This window comes from Bombyx mandarina, chromosome 09, assembly GCF_030267445.1.
Source record: "Bombyx mandarina strain Sakado chromosome 09, ASM3026744v2".
Classification (NCBI taxonomy): Eukaryota; Metazoa; Arthropoda; class Insecta; order Lepidoptera; family Bombycidae; genus Bombyx; species Bombyx mandarina.
This window is the reverse complement of record NC_143216.1, coordinates 3,595,864-3,608,673: the sequence shown is the minus strand read 5'-3', so window position 1 is coordinate 3,608,673 and position 12,810 is coordinate 3,595,864. Positions and strand designations below refer to the sequence as shown.

Genomic DNA, 12,810 nt, shown 5'->3' with positions numbered 1-12,810 from the left:
AAGGAAAAAATATTTTATTGTAAAAAAAAGCGTGGGGTGCAATTCAAATTTATTAAAATAGATTTTCTAGTTTTAGTTAGATTTTCTATAAAAGCGTATTTTGTTACTTTTCTTAAATTATTATTTATTTTTCATTTGTTGAGTATGATCATAGGTCATAGTTGATTATGAATTTTTTAATTTTTTTTTTAAGTATTGAATTGTCATCGGTCCTTAATACGTATATCAAATTTTGAGTTAATCCGACGTTTTGAAGGGGGTCAAAATCATGTTCAAAGATTCCGTTACATACTAATATACATACGTCTGAAGCTAATAAAAGCGTATAAAAAAAAAGTAATCCCTAACTTTAAATTTATTCGGGCAAAACACTTGATAACTCAAAAACTCCTTAATTATACCTTTATTTAGGTAATAATTTGTTTTTTTCAAAATCATGTTCAAAGATTCCGTTACATACTAATATACATACGTCTAAAGCTAATAAAAGCGTATAAAAAAAAAAGTAATCCCTAACTTTAAATTTATTCGGGCAAAACACTTGATAACTCAAAAACTCCTTAATTATACCTTTGTTTAGGTAATCATTTGTTTTTTTTTAAGAATTGAATTTTAACTATATGATACTGAATTTTATTTATGTAGCTACGTTTAATTATCAACAAAAAACCATAAGTAAAATAAATGAGTACATCTCTGAGATACACATTCGAATTGGTTCAGATGAAAACTGATATTATGAAATGAAATTAAATGAAATCACATGAAATGAGATGAGATGATATGGGATGAAATAATAATATAATCTCATTAAAATGGTGGTCATTTACTAAGACTTTTTCAGTTGACTTTTTGGAGGAATCAGGGAAACTACGTCCAGCGGCTTCGTTTCATTTTCCCACATTTGTGCGCTTTCACAGTTAATAATTAAACAGTTAATAAACCACCATTATTACACATTTAAACCTAAAAGAACACTAAATAGACAAAAAAAAAACAAATCACACAAGTTCACTCCTCGCGTTCCCGCCAAAAAGGCTTCGGCTTAGCCTTTTTTTTTAAGGGATTTTATGACCTGGTAACTGAGACCTTTAAGTCATGTCTTATTTTAATTTATATTCATATTTTTATGAAAAATTATATTATGGAGTGAAATGAAATGAAGATGATTAATTTTAGACATTTATCAACTGGGATGAAATTAAATGAAATGAAATGGGATGAAATATAATCTCAGTTAAATGGTGGTCATTTACTAAGATTTTTTCAGGAAACTTTTTGGAGGATCAGGATCGTTTCATTTTCCCACATTTGTGCACTTTTACAGATATTAGACAGTTAATAAATAACCATTATTACACATTTAAACCCGAAGAAACACGAAATAGACAAAATAAAACAAATCACACAACTTCACTCCTCGCGTTCCCGCCAAAAAGTCCCGGTTCAGACATAGTTCACTAGGCCACACAGATTAACATGCAAAACAGCACAGATAAACTCAAAACACGTTTACTGTTATAGTATTTTCGTATAGTTAGACTACGAATCAACTATGCAACGTACATATGTTTGCTTGTTGCGTGAAACAAGTCATCTTAATTGGGTAGTTCGCCAAGTTTCAGGTGAATAACGAAGCATGAAAGTAAGGAGACTGCAGTTAATACGAGAGAGCGACCGCGAAATTCAGGATTCTAAATTTTAGTTTTTTTTTTCTAAAAAAAATTGGAATTCTAAATATCGTCTTATATTTTTTGTTTTATTAATCCATCATTTGTTGGATGACTATAAGCGGATACTCTTGTACTATTTATTTGTTTGGAAAATTTGGGAATCTTTGTAAACTGGCAAAACGACTTAAACACATTCTTCAGACCATTAACTACCTACAGCATTTAGGACAGAATCTAAAATTTCACCTAAACCAATAAAATATCAAATTAAAACTACTTTTTTGATGAAAATCAGAGCAATATTCAAATGTCGACGAACAACACTTTAGTCGTCCGTGACCATGAAATCTGTAAAATCTTCGTTACGTTAAAAACAATATAATGCCAATAAAAACTCGAAATTAAACCATCAAAACAGTTTTAATGTCTACGGTTCTCGAAAACCGAAGAAAATATTATACGAAAATAAATAAATAAAATAACACATTTATTTCTTACTCGGTTCATTATTGTTCTCCCTAATACATCCAATTCAATTTGCAAAGCCGTTTTTTTAGATCGGTTAGGAGTTAGAAATTTCACACAACTCAAACGAAACGGACGATCGGCTCGGTTAATGTGACGTTAATCGGTAGACTGAAACTGATTTTTTCCCAACCTAATCCCTGGTACTTTAAGGGGCTATTTCAGTTACTCACAGACTGGTAGGTGAGCTCAAGGGGCTCAACTTAAGAGATTTCGCATGGCCGTTACCAACCTCATAAGCCACTATTCTGCCTATCTCTTCTGTTACAGAGCAATACTATCTTTAGGATTTGATATATGAAACAGTACAAAGGAAAGTTGAGCTTCATATCTTAAGGTGCTTGTGATCAGCGTTGGTAGCCACTTAATCCCTGTATCTTGTCCAGAATTAGGCGCGGTAACTCAATTTCCGCCATCTCTGCCATCAACGGTTAGCCTGGTATGAACATGTGTAGAGAGAAGATGCATGTGACTAGGAGATGTATGGAATTGGTAGTGCAAGGTAGAGGGGAAAAAGGTCAACCGAAGAAGACATGGATGGAGTTTGTGTATGACGATAGTAGAGAGAGAGGAGTGAGTGTTGAGATGGCGGTTGATAGAAGAGAAGGGAATAGAAAAATTCGCTGTGCTGACCCCATCTAGTGGGATAAAGTGGAGAAAAAGAAGAAGAACTCCATTTCCGCCATTTAAATCTTTGGCCAGCCCATACCGTGGGCATCAAGGCCAAGTACCTAGGCGGCTCCCTCGACAAACGGATGACGTGACCGAACAGTGTTCCTACTCGGTTGACTCTACCCCATGATCTGAAAGTGAAGTAAATTGTACCTTCGTAAAAAGGTGACACTCTACAGAACTTGCATACGTTCCGTCATGACCTATACAAGTGTAGTATTCGATCACGCCGCCCGCATGCACACATATTCTCCTCAGGTCATCCAATCGCGTTTCTGCAGAATAGCCGTCGAAAGAAGCTAGAATAACCCCTTAGGCTACCAGTGAACAGGTAGGGGAAAGAGGCGCTTAATTTATGAATAAAAAAATAAGGTACACAATACAACACCTGTCACCTGTTACACACGTTATCCAAAAATGTTAAATTTGCGATATGGTAATGTGAAATGTATCGCACTGGCGTCAGTCGTGAATCGAGACTGTATATTTTAATTTTGGCTTGAAATGCGAATTCTGGGGAATTTCGAATAGTGCTCGTAGTACATTTTTAACGGCGAGATGTGAAGATTCGGCAAGACTAGGCACGTAATGGATCATCCGAAAATCACCACTATGTCACCCCTTTTTCCCCTACCTATGCAGATAGCCTTGAGAGGCTATTTCAGCTTCGCCCTAACATGTAGGTGAGCTCACGTGGCTCAAACCGGAGTGTTGCTAGCACTGGCCCTAGCAGGAGCAGTGCTTCGCAGAATCTACCACCGGATCGGAAACGCGAGCCACTGAGAAGATCCGGCAAAACTCAGTGGGCTGTGTCTGTGGGTTAATTCGCTCGTCGAGCGCTTCGTCGCAAGCAACGGGTTCGACGAGGATGGTGACCGGTGCTTGTGGTACCTAAAAGCACCTATTCACCACCCAACCAGATGCCGTTCTTTTCTATTTGATCTTAATCGATGTAAGCTAGTGTTGAGGTGTCCGTGTCCTAATGGATAAGAAGAGCAATGTACATATGTTGCCTGATGCCTGATGGCAAGGTCAAGGAACTGAGGCCCAGAAACTGGAGGCAGGTATAATTTTTTTTTTTATAAATTTAAGGCACGTGGACTAAAAATCCGACTCAATTTTTGATTCATTTATTTGTATAAGTATTTATTGGATGCAACCAACACGAGTAAATATTATATTGATTTCTGCTGCGAATCAGTTATGAATTCTGGGATAAGGAGTGAGGAGTAAGCTGTAATACAATATTATTGAAAGTTCGAAAAGTGGTTGACGGAATTGTGATCTCTAAGTGTTCTGTCATTACGAATAGTGCGTAATTACGGAACACCTCGTGAGCAGTGATTTTGCACCTTGTTTGATAGATATCGTGTCTGTATACAGGTCAGCTTAAAGCTTAGTGGATCTGATCTAGTCTAAATATTGCAAAAAAAATGACAAAAAAATTAACTTTGCATTCCAAGTACCAAGTCTCAGAAAAGAGTAATTTATTTGTGGTCATTTTGAAAAATTACCTTTGAAGCCCCAAAACTGTCGCTTCGCATTAAAAATGATTGTCTTTTAAAACCGCAATAACAAGATTGCTCTCTGTCTCTCTCTAGTAATTTTGCCGGCGTTAAGTTTTGATGAGGTCCCACCGTGTTTTCGGACCGCCTGCTATGGCGATAAATCTTCACTGAATACTACTCGTTATGTTTTATCAAGCTCAAGTTTTTGAATAAGATCTTTATTTATAAATCGTTTGTACAGTGTAATACAAACTTCTGCGTATTTTTGACATGAAAAACAATTAATAGAATTATCAACAACAATAAAAATAGTTAAAAGGGACATTACGTGCATATAGTGTATTATTGTTTTATGGTTCGACTTCCACGGCTACTGACTTATTTCACCCAGAATAATGTCACACGTCTGCAATTTTGAAAACAGAAACAATCGATTGACAAATAGAAGAGGAGAATTGAATATGTTCTATCTTTGTCTATTTATCTATATATTAATACGTGAAGCAGAAGCTTTGTACCCCTTTTTACGAAAATTGCGCGGACGGAGGAGTATGAAATTTCTTACACATATAGATTGTAGAGAATTAGAATTATTATAGAGAAGGAGTGCAGAGTACTAATATTCTTTGTAATTATGCAAGAATATTCATTAAATCAATAAAGAAAACATTACACACACTATTTATTTACTACTACTAGTATTTATGTATTTGACACAACATATACCTAGTCAGGTCATAAATTCTGTCACATGTTTAATGTAAAATAATTGAAACAAGTTTATTCATTATGTAACCATTCATATACCAAAATGAACTTAACAAAACATAGATTCTTATGACACTAAAGTTTATTCAAAATGACCTCCGTGATTTTGAATACAGGCCTTCAATCTGCGCGGCCAGTCGTTTATCGCAGCACGAACGAGGTCCATGTCAATATCGGCGGCTGCCTTAATCAAGGATGTCTTGAGTGACTCCAAATTGGGATGAGGCTTTGAGCACGCCTTTTCCTCCAAGTGTTGCCATATCTTGTAATCTAACGGATTCAAATCTGGACTGGAGGAGGGCCAGTCTTCGTGCCGGATGAAGTCGATTTCACGCGCCGCCAGCCAATCTTGTGTGCTCTTCGCTCTATGAGCTGGCGCCGAATCTTGTTGGAATACCCAGTGCCTGATATTGAACATGGTATGAGAAACAGGTTCCACAAGGTTCGTCAGGACTGTATTTTGATACACAACTGCATTCGTTTTTACACCTTTCTCACAAAAATGTACCTCTGTTAAGCCCCAATAAGAAACTCCCAACCATACCATGAGCGAGGATGGAAAATGACCTCGTTGGACACGCGGAATACGGTTGCTCGCTTCTTCACTACTGTGTGCGTACACCTTATCATTTTGTTTGTTGTAGCTCTCTTCTACGGTAAAAAATTTTTCATCCGAAAAAATAATTTCCCGATAATTTTTTTCCCGCGTACCGCTTCAACAAAGCGCGGCATCTCTTCAGTCTCAGGTCCATTAGACGAGCATTCAAACGATGTACTGTTTTTCTTCGATATGCCCGAAGCCCTAAGTCTTCATTTAATACCCTTTTCACCGTGGTTCTGCTTAACCCCATCTGAAGGGCCAACAGTTTCTGCTTACGTTTGGGATTTCTTTGAATTCGGGCCTTCACAGCTTTTATCACTGCTGGAGTCCTAACAGACCGAGGGCGACCACTTCTTGACCTGTCATCTACACTAGAGTCTTCATTGTATCGTTTGATGGTACGATAATCGAATCTTTTGGTTATATTCAAATTTTTCAGTATGTTAAAAATTTGAATTGGCGCGTAACCGCAACGATGCAACGCAATAACTGCAACACGGTCTTCTTTAAGCGTCCACTCCATATTTAAAAATGAGTAAAATTCTATAAGTATACATTTTTATTTTCACGAACAATTCGAAATTCGAATTCAATAAACTTTTTTGTGGCCAGCATTCTAAAAGAAAAGTTTTTACTGTGTGACAATACTTATGACCTGACTAGTTACATACACATATTCTCTGTGTTTGTTGTCAAACTTTTGTTATTGTTGAAAGTCTGTGGTCAAATTGAGAATAGATTAATATTGTTTGTCTTTAATATTATTTGTCTATAGCCTAGTCTTGACGAAATCTGTAATTATAGAAGTGTAATAGTCTTTGACAATAGAACCATAATAATGTTCAAACTTATAATTTCAATCAATTTTAGTCGAATTTCGACTACAGAGGGACCACTTGTATACATAAACATAGGTAGCGTGTGAAAAGTGATTACATAATATAACCGGGTCCATTGTAAGAGAGTGACAATTTGCCGGTATGTGGTCAAATGCAAAGCAGTCGATTTAGTCAATTGTCCCGTATTATCACACGATACACGGTCCATGGAACTTGCTGCTACTCTTAGTACTCGATTCGGAATTTCACAAATGTATTCATTTAGAAATGTTTATATGTATGTACATATGTACGCTACGCTTCTGCCGTAATGTCTCAGTTGCAATAAATCGAGTAATTTATTTTGGCGTGTTCGAACTTCAATGATTTTTAAATGACATTAATTGGCTTTGAAAGCATAGTCTCTATTGAATTGCGCAGTTTTTTAGGCGCTTTCTTAAGCCTGCTATCTATGTTTAAGGAATCTTTTAATGTGATTTTCACCAACTTTAAAGCGTTAGATAGAATCGAAATGCCGTACACTTATGAAAGTGAGGCTGGTACGTACATTGGTTTTCTCAATTTTTCTTTATGGCGCCGAATCCTGGACAATAAGACGAAGTGAGAGAGCAAAGATCGACGATTTTGAAAATTGGTGTTGGAGACGGATGTTGCGAATTCCATGGACAGCACGCCGGACCAACCTGTCCATTCTGAAGGAGCCCGGTATTGCCACAAGGCTGTCCGTTATCTGCTTCCAACGTATTCTCGCGTACTTCGGCCACATCGCTCGTAGAGGCCCCGATAACTTGTAGAAGCTGATGGTAGTTGGTCAGGTTGACGGGAGAAGATCACGCGGACGCTCACCTGTCCGCTGGTCTGATCTGGTTGAGACGCTCACCGGCCTGCCAATAACCGAGGCTATAAAGACCGCCGAGGACAGGAAGACGTGGGGAAGCATTGTGCATCGAGTGGTCCACATTATAGATTAGACACGATCTTCAGTAATAAAGAGACCGACTCAGAAGAAGACACTTATCAAGGATCGATGACAGTACAATAATTAAATATTCGATAATCTTTACTGAGCATTATCGACAATCGAGCATTATCATCAGCATTATCGATGGTACGTTAAGTAAGGATGTTGTCTTGCGCCACCTACTAAGGCATGAACGTGGCTGATGCCTTCCTTGGATATCATAACCGTTTTCTTGGCTCCTTTTCCGAAATCGATTCCTAATTCTCCGTTAAAATCCCGGTAGTCACACAACCTATAATCCGATAGAAAAACTTGATCGCTCAAAGTTGCAAGGGAGACCTTGTAAGTCTCGTCTAAAAATGAAAAAAAAAAAACTTTTTATTTTAATACTGATAAGTGAAAGACAGTCCGACTTAACGTAAAATAAGTAATCAATCTAGCTCACAGTTATAGAAAACGTCCAATGTTAAACTTGAGACCTTAAGTTTGTCCTATATTTTTCTCTAAAACAAGCATATGCTTAAAACGCACAGATAAAAGTGAATTCTAATCAATGAAAACAAATCTTTGATCTGACTTAAACGCTGATTTACACATTGAACGTAATTGCTATGTAATCGATCTATAACAGCGAATCGTCGGTCCCAAGACGCTAATTTACTGCAAAAAATCGTGAGGTACCCTCACTTCGGGAGACGCGTGCTAGGAAGTCCAAACTTTGACGATTGATGAGGGGACTTGAGACGGCCTCATTGAAATGTAACAAAGCATTTGTCATGTCTCGGTACTCGGTGCCGCGTGTTGTAATTTACGTATGTTTTATGTAAATTGAAAAGGTCTTTTGTCGGTGTTATTGTACGTAATAAATTCGAATGTTTTTATTATTATTGAAGTTGAGTGTTTGATATGTGCTTCTATTGGTTCAATTGCGGCTTTAGTAACTGCTCGTGTGATTTAGTAAGACAAATGGGGAAATTTAGATAATTTAGTTAGTATTGTAGGGGAATGATACCCCGCCCCGCTTAACTGCTTACTATGCATTTATAGTAATGAGCAACATACGTTAGTCACCACTTCAATAAAGCGGCACGACACGAGAACCCTCTCATCGTGCCCGCCGGTAACTACATTCCCGATCCCGCGGAAAGAATGGAAAGCAGTCGACGTCGCCCGAAATATGTCATTTCGGATCCTCCCGATCCACTAACGGTGCTTTTAGGTACCTCAAGCAACGGTCACCGTTCTCGTCGAACCCGTCGCTGGTGATGAAGGGCTCGACGAGTAAATTAACCCTCAGACACAACGCACTGAGTTCCTCGCCGGATCTTCTCAGTGTGTCGCGTTTCCGATCCGGTGGTAGATTCTGCGAAGCACGGCTCTTGCTAGGGTTCGTGTTAGCAACGTCGTCAGGTTTGAGCCCCGTGAGCTCACCTACTTTTTTTTTTTTTTTTTTGTCAGGAGGAAATCGCCGGACTTCCGCCCTTCACTGGGGATGGAGGGCGGGGCATGTCGGAGTCGAACCGACTAAAACCTCCTGTCTCTCAACAACCAACGTCCAAACCTCGCATGAGACAAAACTCATGAAAAGGCAAGGGGGGGAAAGTGAAGCGTTTAGTGCGGAGCACATCTCTCCCATCACCCTCCCCCTCGGGACGCCGGACTGGCGGTCGTCGGCGCCACGACCACCAGCCCTCTCGGTCGGCAGGCTATCCGAAGCCTGCCTAGATGGCACCGGTTAGAATGGTCTATCCTACGGAATACCCCGCTGGGTCAGAACCAGCGTGGGTTGAGGATAGCCGGCCTTCCATCACCCGGATGCTCATGCATAAAACGCGTGCAGAGCAGCTTGCACGTCGTCTTCTTAGGCCCCCTTCGCCGGTCCCCAGGCCGACATGTGAGGGAGACCCGAAACACTTAGAGGGCCAGGGCTTGGGCGAAATCCGCCTCCCTGGCCCCCGCTCGACGACGGCGGGCCTGTGCGTCTCTCACGCGCCCCGCCGCCTCCTTCTGCGAGATGGTGCACTCGCAGAAGTCGAGCATCGCCTTCCACGACTCGTCGTCACCGAGCATCGATGCCACAACACTCGGCAACGACAAGTCGTTTCCTATTTTTGCGACGAGGACACGGCGCCACCCCTCCCATGCGGGGCAGGCGACGAGCGTGTGCTCCGCCGTGTCCAAGTCGCAACCACAATGGTGGCACTCTGCCGTCGGCTCGGCTCCGATCCGGTGCAGGAACTCACCGAAGCAACCATGCCCAGTGAGCACCTGCGTGAGCCGGAAAGTGAGGCGTCCTCTGTCACGATTCACCCAGTTCACAAGAACCGGGCGAATCGCCTCGACGGTCCTACGACCAGCCGAAGGATCGGCCAGCCGTCTGGACCATGACTCCAGCACGGACCGCCGAGATTGGACCCTCCGCGCTCTGACCACACTGGGGCTGGGACGTGCCATGCCCCGGGCACGAAGGTAAGCCCGCCACTGATAGTCAGCGGCGAGCGCCTCCGCCTCCAGGACCCAAGGCGGCGTCCCAGCCAGTACACACGCCGCCTCGAAGGAGATGGTGCGATAGCCACGGATGACCCTGACCGCGATGGTGCGTTGCGGCCGTTGCAGCAGCTTCGCTACCCCCACGGCCAGGGACTGGCCCCACACGGGCGCCCCGTATAGGGCCATTGATCGCACCACCCACGTATAGAGACGGCGCGTCACCTGGTCAGGCCCCCCCACGTTGGGCAGAAGCCGGCTTAACGCGCCGGCCACCCCCAACAAACGAGGGACCAGGTTCTGAAAGTGAGCACGGAAGGTCCAACGACTGTCCAGAATGAGGCCGAGGTACTTCAACTGCACCCCGACCTCGATACGGACGCCTCCAACCATGATATGGGCATCGACAGGTGGCACTCTCCGGGGCCTGTGGAACCACATGGCCTCGGATTTACTGAGCGCCACGTCGAGGCCCAGTCTCCTGATTTTGCCGACGACATGCGCCACCCCAGCGGTGGCAAGACGAGCAGACTCAGCAAAACTCCCCCCCCGGGCCACGACCAGCGTGTCGTCTGCGTAACAGATTACGCTTAGGCCCGGGAGGAGGGCACCCCTCAGTACCCAGTCATACCCGATATTCCACAAAAGGGGGCCGAGCACCGACCCCTGTGGAACACCGCGCACGACTGGGAACCTGTGCACGATCCCACCGTGTCCGGTACACGTGACCGATCTGTCCTCCAAGTAGGAACCCACCAGTCGGCGAAGGTAGAGAGGCACTCCGTGTCTTTCCAGTGCCCCCCCTATCACGGACCAGGGCAGGGTGTTAAACGCATTGGCGATGTCGAGCGACACCGCCAAGGCCACCCCACCCCTGGAGACGGCTTCTTCCGAGAGAGCCCGTACGCGAAGGATCGCGTCCACCGTTGAGCGGCCCTCTCGAAAGCCATACTGCTCCGCCGACAGATCGGGTCCCACCCCGACCAGATGCTGAATGATGCGGGCCGCCAGAATGCGTTCCAGCAGCTTGCCCACCTCATCCAGCAACACGATGGGACGGTACCCGGCGGCAGTATCCGCCGGGCGCCCCTCCTTTCTCAACAGCACGAGTCTGCCCGTCCTCCACGATGAAGGAAACCGTCCCGACTCGAGGCAGGAGTTGTAAAGCCTCAAGAGTCGGTCCCCCAGGGCACTAAGAGCCAAGGCCCAAACCCGGCCATGGACGCCGTCCGGGCCGGGCGCAGTGTCCTTCGCGCACATTTTACGCACGGCCACATGGAGCTCCGCCCCCGTTATGTGGGGCACCTCAGCAGGGGCGTCGCCGCCGTTTTCCGACGGGACGTCCATAGCGGGAGCGACAAATCCCTCCCGCTCCTGCGGGAACAGCGCCGAGACGATGTCCCGCAACTGCTGAGGCTGGAGACGCTCCGTGATTGGGGGGGCCCATGGGCGCATTTTATTGCGCACCATATGATAGGGTCGCCTCCACGGATCCTCATCCAGCGTCTCCAAGAGACCCTCCATGTGTTGGTTCTTGGCTCTTCTGATGGCCAGCTGCAAAGCCCTCTGCGCGACGCGAAATGTGCCGTACAGCCGGGCCTCCACCACCGCGAACGCAACCGGATCGTTGCGCCGCGGCAAGCGACGGCGGCGATGCCTGGCGCACTCGCGCCTCGCCCGAACGCACTCCACGCGGAGTTGCGCGATTTCGGGCGACCACCAGTACACCTGGCGATTGGGAGGCCGAGGGCTGATCCGGGGCATCGATACGTCGCAGATGCGTCGCATCGTGTCCCGGAACCACCCCGCTTCGCCCTCGACCTCAACCGGATATGGACGCATGGGCGTCCACGCCGCCACCGTAGAGGCTTCCATCAGTAGCGCCTTATTCAGGCGCTTCAATGCCCACCTGGGGAATGACCGGGGCGCACCATGTGGGTAGTCCCCGTGGGCGTCCGCGACTGCAGAGCGGGCGGAGAGATCAAACCGAATATATCGGTGATCTGACAGCGTCTCCGCCCCCTCCAAAACCCTCCAGTCGCGGATACGGCGCCCGATGGCCGGGCTCGCAAAAGTAACGTCCACAATGGACTCGCCCTGCCACCGCACGCACGTCGCAACCGACCCTCTATTCAACAAACAGAGGCCGGCCGCGTTCGCCCACCTCTCCAGTAGCCTACCCCGAGCGTCCGAGCGGGGGGAGCCCCATGCGACAGACTTCGCATTGAGGTCCCCCGCGAGAATCACTGGGCGAGGAGCGAGGCGGCGAGCAATCGCCCCGATCCCGCCCAGGAAATGCCCGAACTCGACGGTAGGCCTGTTCGGAGAGAAGTATGCCCCGATCACGACGGTCCCTTCCAGCTGCACTGCGACGAACCCTTGGCCCCTGGTCACCATCGCCAGGGGGGGGATCGCCGCGTCTCTTCTTATGACTATGGCCGCCAGGCCGCCATCGTCCCCAAACCAGCAATCATTTGCCGGGGGAACGAAGTACGGCTCGGCGACCACAGCCACATCTATTGACCACTCCGCCATGCTCTGAGACAGCATGTCCTGAGCTCTGGCGGAGTGGTTCAGGTTTCCTTGGAGGAAGCGATAGGTGCGGTCCATTACTGTTGGACCACATCCATCACCCCCTCCCCTTCACCGCTGCCCCCGCTCTCCGGCACCGGCGCCGCAACGGGGATTACAACGTCGGCCAGTGCTCCTCTGGCCAACCTTCTCTTTTGCCGGCGCTTTGATTTCCGGCGCCGGTTTCGTTCGGTGTTATCACCGG

The 12,810-nt window shown here is 45.5% G+C and overlaps 1 protein-coding gene across 1 annotated transcript in view; it reads left to right on the top strand.

Annotated features, from left to right (window-relative positions):
* LOC114240815 (EGFR adapter protein) overlaps window positions 1–12,810 on the top strand; it is a 316,447-nt gene that overhangs the window by 2,717 nt on the left and 300,920 nt on the right. The window lies entirely within an intron of this gene.